The following is a 7,500-nucleotide window of genomic DNA, read 5'->3' on the forward strand; positions in this document are numbered from 1 at the left end:
CCCTTAGGCTAAGATAAGTTTCCTGGCTGCGGGTGATCCGTCACTAAAGCAAGGTTGGTAGGACCCTCTTTGTCCCTTCCCCCTCTATCTCCGTAATCTCCTAGCCATTACAGTACTGTACGTCGTTCTACATCTGGACCTAGTATAGGTTAGGATCTGGAATTGACTCAGCCCCTTGCCGGCCGGAAGACCTGCCAGCCGGCAAGGGTCTTATATTTTGAGTGCTGCCCGGACCTCCCTTGGTCCCTCATCCATGCCTGCCTGTAGAGCCAGACGGCATTAGTCAGGAAGCCTGAATTAGATTCTCCCCTTCCTTATATGCACTCTTTCGGATTGTCGGGCTTGGAGGTAGTGTACACTCTTATCCTGGCATCCATTCTATTTTTCTTCTAGTGCTGTACCCGACCCGGGCAGGTGTAGTCCTCTGGTTCTTTTGCTGCCGGCTGGCATCGGTCCTGTACCTTTGCCGGCCGGCTAATGTCAGCCCTTGTCTGCCGGTCACCAAGAGTGTAACCGGCAGCTAGGTAATACCTTGTGTAGTTGCCGGCTGGCAGCCGTTGCCGGCCGACATTGGTTGTTGCCGGCCGGCACATTCATTTGAAAGAGAGTTCTGTCGCCTTATAGCTGTTAAGTAGTATACTTTAAAGCTAGTTGTGGTGTGTGCCGGCCGGCAGGTGCCGGCCGGCACATATCCTCCTATACTGTACTAGTATTCTTCAGTATAACATATACAGTAAGAAGAAAACTATAGTATAGGTTTTGGTACAGCACTGTGTGTTCTAACACTTTTGTGTTTTCTTGCACAGTCCTTTGCTGTTGCCCTACAGATAGGAAAGTGAGTTCTTTCCTGTCTATTATCCAGGATTTTAAAATCATTGCTTAGGTTTGAGCTCCACCTGTTTCCTCTGGAAACTTTGCATTGGTTACTCTAGAAGAGATTAACCATTTGATTTTATTATCTGGAAGGCTGCAACATTGGGTTTTGAGGGAAACACAAGTGTGTGTCTTTCCTTTCTGAATTGTTATGCTATACAATGCATATCCAGTGATACATAGTTCACTTGATACTCATGGAAATTTCTTCTCTTTACAGAAGGACCCTCCAAAGTGCGGAAGTGTTTTCTGCAACGTCCGCAGCAAGAACCTCTGCGGACATGAGTTTTGTAGGAGACACGCAGCATGCGCTGTCTCCAAGGATGATCTCCGGTATTGGGACCCTCAGGTATGTACTGTGTGCACTAACCTGATTACTGAGGCCTTTGATTCCCCTAGGACGGTGGAATCAAGGGATATAGCAAGGGGAAAGCTTCGTACCTGGGTAAGGGGCTTCCAAAAGAACACCTCTGGCCCTTATCTTCCAAGTGAGAAGATGAGGGCGTATCTTTTCCCTAAGGCATCAGCTGATGCAGTGATTCCCCAGCCTCGAGAGGAGATCCCCCAAGTTCAGATCCAGGTGGATGCTGAAGTCGCGGTCGCGATGCAAGACATCCAGTTAGATGACAGGATGTCTGATGTGGACGAGCGTCTGGAGGAAGACCTCCTGGCAGAAGCCCAGGATGAAGTTCAAGCCCCAGACGTTGTAGAGGAAGAGGTCGACGAGGTGTCGGCTACTCCGGTTCAGATTCCGGAGCCTATTCCCTCAACATCGGCCGGTCTCCCAGTAGAGCTGGGACAGGCCCTCTCTTCTATTGTTGGAATGAACCAACAAATGCAGAAGGAGAATCAGGAGAAGGCGGCTGCAATGAAGCTGCGGATGCAGTGCCTTGCAGAATCACATGGGCCCCAGAAAAAGCTCAATGTGAAAGACCTTCCCTTGTGCTCAGATGCTAACCCATGGAGGTATGCTGAGCACATGCCGATGACGACTGGAAAGATCGTCATCTCGGATAAGCTGGGCTCAGTTCCCCTGGAGGAGGTGGAATTCTGGCCCAGCAAGGCATCATATCCGGACTGTTATGTCCGGCTGATGAAGGAACCAGCTTCAAAGGAGGAGACAGAGCCGAAGGAGGTCATAGTGATGAACCACGCTAAGGCTCAAGCTCTACTTTCATCCTCGATGAAAGAGATGGGCTTCTCTAACTCAAAGGTAGCTGCATTGAGCAAGAAGCTCCCTTCCCTTGTGTCCTCGTCTGCTAGAGCCTTCCCCTTTTTACAGAAAGGGTTTGCGGCTGTACTAAAAGCAGTCGAGGCCGGCAAGTCTTGCCCCTCCCTGGAGGAGTGTAAACCCTTGTCGCTGGCCCTGCCTATGGACCACAAAGACTAGAAGGACGTCCGTCTTACGTTCTCAGTTGGAAAGTTGGAGGCTGATATTGCCGGACGTCAGTTCGGCGAGGACCTCCCTAAGCTGTCTGACTTTCTTTTGCGAAGAGAGTTCGAGACAAAAGAAAGACTGGCTGCCTCAATGTCTCTTCAGACTACTCTTGAGACGATGGCAAGTGACCCCAAGGTCCATGAAATGTTCATGGTGGTGGCCAAGACTCATCTGGCCACAGTGACGAAGGACCTTTATGGCTTCGTCAAGGAAAGGAGAGCTTGTAGGGAGTTCGTGTTCACCTCGGCTACGGTGAGGCACGAGCCAAGGAAATTAATCTCTTCCAACATTTGGGGAAATAACTTTTCCCTACCGACTTGGTCAAAGAAGTTGTTGATAAGGCCGCCTTGGAGAATAGAAACCTTCTCCAGAAGTGGGGCCTGGCTATCAAAAGAAAGTCTTCCTCGGATGAGGGTCCTCAACCAAAGAGGAAGACTATGAGGACTAGGCTACCGTCTCGGCCAGCCAAGCCTCTTAGACAGCAACAGCAACTGCAATTGCCATTGCCTCCAGTGGCCCAGATCGTGGCACAAACCCCGACCACTTTTCAGTGGGTACCCCCGGCCGTGTCGACACAGTCCACGGCATTCGCCCCAGCGTTCTAAGGGCAGTCTACTTCCTTTCAAGCAAAGCCTAGAGGAGCAGCCAGAGGCTCGTCTAGGCGCCCCTCAAAGGGAAGGGGATTCAGGGGTGGTCGTGGTCAGGGAGGCAAAACCTCAGGACGGCAGTCCAAGTGAGATGATACTGGTAGGAGGGAGACTTCTGAAGTGTCGGGATCGGTGGACCTTCGATCCCTGGGCCCACATCCTACTCAAGAATGGACTGGGCTGGATCTGGTACAGCATTCCACCCCCTTGCCTTCGGTTTTTCCAACACTCCACCCCCGTTCTGGAGGAGTACGTTCAAGAACTGTTGGAGAAAAAAGGTGATCCGAAGGGTGAAGCCCATCAATTTCTAAGGGAGGCTGTTTTGTGTTCCCAAGAAAGACTCGGAAAAGCTTAGAGTCATTCTGGACTTGTCGCCACTCAACAAGTTCATAGTGAATTGCAAATTCAAAATGCTAACACTGCAACACATAAGGACCTTACTGCCCAAGAGGGCATATTCCGTCTCTATAGACTTGTCAGACGCCTATTGGCACATTCCAATCAGCCGTCGACTCTCCCCCAACCTAGGGTGCAGGCTACAATGAAGACTATACGCCTTCGGAGCCATGCCATTCGGGCTAAACATAGCCCCAAGGATTTTTACGAAGCTTGCGAGCGTAGCTCTCAAACAATTACGCCTAAAGGGAATTCAGGTAGTGGCCTACCTGGACGACTGGTTGGTGTGGGCAGCATCCGAGACAGAATGCTTGCAAGCTTCCAGTCAAGTGATCTAGTTCCTAGAGTACCTAGGCTTCAAGATCAACAGAAAAAAAAAGTCTCTACTTTCTCCATCTCAAAAGTTCCAGTGTGACCTTTTGTCACACCGTTTCTCCATCCCGGCGAAGAAAAGGAAGGAGATAGCGGGTTCTGTCAAGAGACTTCTAGATTCCGAAAGGATATCAAGACGCGAACAGGAGAGGGTACTGGGCTCTCTCCAGTTTGCTTCGGTGACAGACCCAGTGCTAAGAGCACAGCTAAAGGATGCAACCGGAGTTTGGAGAAGTTATGCATCAAACGCGCGAAGAGATCTGAGAAGACCAGTTCCGCTTCGGCTAAGTACTCTTCTCAGGCCTTGGTCCCAAGCCAGACTTCTAAAGAAGTCGGTTCTTCTTCAGCCACCTCCCTCGTCGGTGACGAATCACTCAGACGCCTCGAAGGAGGGATGGGGAGGTCACTCTCATCGGAAAAAAGTCCAGGGGACTTGGTCCAAGCTATTCAAGACCTTTCACATAAACTTTCTAGAAGCTATGGCAGTGCTCCTTACCTTAAGGAAAGTCTCCCCGCGTCACTCGATCCACATAAGGTTGGTGATGGACATGAGGTAGTTGTGAGATGCTTGAATCGACAAGGATCGAGGTCACCACCTCTCAACCAGGTGATGTCGGCCATCTTCCGATTGGCGGAAATGAAGATGTGGTACCTGTCGGCAGTTCACCTTCAAGGAGTCCGCAATGTGACGGCGGACGCACTATCCAGGTTCACACCGATAGAGTCGGAATGGTCCTTAGACGCAGGATCATTCTCCTTCATTATGAATCAAGTCCCAGATCTGTAGATAGACCTCTTTGCGACGAAAGACAACAAGAAGTTGCCCCTGTACGTGTCCCCGTACGAGGACCCCTTAGAGGAAGCAGTGGACGCGATGTCCATCGACTGAAACAGATGGCCCAAGATTTATCTGTTCCCTCCTCATAACCTTCTGTTGAGGGTCCTCAACAAACTGAGATCCTTCAAGGGGGTAGCGGCAATAGTTGCCCACAAGTGGCCGAACAGCGTGTGGTTCCCCATGGCATTGGAACTGTAGCTGAAGTTTGTACCGCTACCAGATCCAGTTCTGACCCAGCGAGTCCAGAAGTCAACTGTCTGCGCTTCTTTACAGAAAACCCGGAACCTGCAGCTCATGATTTTCTCTCCCTAGCGGTGAGAAAGCGTTTCGGGATTTCAAAAACCAGCATAGACTTCCTTGAGGAATATAAGTGCAAATCTACTAGAAGGCAATATGAGTCATCTTGGAGAAAATGGGTGGCCTCTTGTCAAGGCGAAGAATCCGCAGGAGATCTTGACAGACTTCTGCTTATCTTTCTTCATCCACCTCCATGGTCAAGGATTGGCAGCTAACATGATTTCAGTGTGTAAGTCTGCTTTGACAAGACCCATTCTATATGCTTTCCAGGTCGACCTAGGTAACGAGATCTTTAATAAAGTCCCGAAAGCCTGCGCTAGGCTCAGACCTTCAGCACCTCCAAAGCCCATTTCATGGTCTTTAGACAAGTTCTTCATTTCGCTTCTCTGTTGAACAATGAAGAGTGTGCGTTAAAGGATTTGACACAAAAAGTTATTTTCCTATTTGCACTCGCGTCCGGGGCCAGGGTTAGTGAGATTGTAGACCTCTCGAGAGAGGCAGGTCGTGTTCAGTTCCTGGATGGGGGAGAACTGAACCTGTTTCCGGATCCTACGTTTCTCGCCAAGAATGAGTTACCCACCAACAGGTGGGGTCCCTGGAGAATCTGCCCTCTGAAAGAAGATGCATCTCTATGTCCAGTAGAATGCCTAAAGGTCTATCTTCATAGAACTTCAGACTTCAAGGGTGGTCAACTATTCAGGGAGAAACATCAGGCTCAAATTTATCTCTGATTCAATTCAGACCGAAAATCACATAATTTATTCACAGAGCGGATCCTGACAGTACACCCGCAGGTCACGATCCGTGGAAAGTTGCCTCATCCTTAAATTTCTTTAATTGTATGGATTTTGAACATCTCCGTTCATACACTGGCTGGAAGTCTTCCAGAGTGTTCTTTCGCCACTATGCGAAGCAAGTAGAGGAACTAAAGAGATCTGTGGTAGCAGTGGGTCACGGTGTTAACCCTACTGTTTAACTCTGCGAGGAACAGTGGTTTTAATTGGGACGATTAATTCAAGGGTGAGTGTGTAGTTACATACTGTACTACAAACTAAGTGAGGGCACTGTGTTGCCCATGTAGACTGTTCCATTTCCAAAGGTGAACCTAGCATAAGTACAGACATGCGTGCCGAGCGTTTCTAAAGCTAATGTCATTGATTTGTAATACAGACTTTTATGACTTTGATACCTCGGTATCTTAAAAGTGGCATTTAATGTTTTTTCTTTCAGACAAACAAGTTCTGTTTACTATCATACTTATGCTTAAAGTTTTGGGTTATCCTCTTCTTATGTATATATATATATATATATATATATATATATATATATATATATATATATATATATATATATATATATATATATATATATATATATATATATACATATATATATATATATATATATATATATATATATATATATATATATATATATATATATATATATATATATATATATATATATATATATAATTGTGGTTAACCTGTCTATTTATTGCCTGTCAATAAACTGGTTCTTGAGAACCTTGCGTCTCCTTCACCTGTGTCAATTTATTGGTATAATTGAGCATTCATTCTATGTACCTTATCTGGGATAATTCTAATAGAATTGTTCCTTTATGCCAGCTATGTTGCATTGGTTTTCCTCCTATGTGGATATAAAACCTTTGTCCAATACAAGTATTGTGTGGAGAACTAGTCGATATTTCATATATATATATATATATATATATATATATATATATATATATATATATATATATATATATATATATATATATATATATATATATATATATACATATATATATATATATATATATATATATATATATATATATATATATATATATATATATATATATATATATATATATATATATATATATATATATATATATATATAATTGTGGTTAACCTGTCTATTTATTGCCTGTCAATAAACTGGTTCTTGAGAACCTTGCGTCTCCTTCACCTGTGTCAATTTATTGGTATAATTGAGCATTCATTCTATGTACCTTATCTGGGATAATTCTAATAGAATTGTTCCTTTATGCCAGCTATGTTGCATTGGTTTTCCTCCTATGTGGATATAAAACCTTTGTCCAATACAAGTATTGTGTGGAGAACTAGTCGATATTTCATATTGACGCAGTGGTTCTTTACAAACTATGCTTTACTTAATAAAGGGCGAGACCACTATATTAGCTTGCCTGGTATTCATACATAGGTATATGTACTCTTCGAGACTTTTCCAGAGTCTAGTAGGACTCTTCCATGTAGGGGGCAGGAAGCTCTAACATGGTTTATAGTTAGTTGAAAAGATGTATAACAGTAACATCTTAGGTCTCTAGGTCTAGTCGACCGGGAAAAATTACCTCCGGGGAGTACGGCACGTTCTGAGAATCCACAGATACAGTAATGCTCTGGTATACTTCCATCAGGACGACATGGCTTGAGCCCAAACAACGGATTTTGAGCGAAGCGAAAAATCTATTTTTGGGTGAGATGGCCATGTCGTCCTGATGGACCCGCCCTTGCCTTTCTAAGAAAGGGCTGTAGGACCCCTCCCTACATACAGTATCTGTAGCACCTCGTGTATGCTACAAGGAATACAGATGGTGCCAGGATTGGCGC

The sequence above is a fragment of the Palaemon carinicauda genome, chromosome 5, assembly GCF_036898095.1.
Source record: "Palaemon carinicauda isolate YSFRI2023 chromosome 5, ASM3689809v2, whole genome shotgun sequence".
Lineage (NCBI taxonomy): Eukaryota > Metazoa > Arthropoda > Malacostraca > Decapoda > Palaemonidae > Palaemon > Palaemon carinicauda.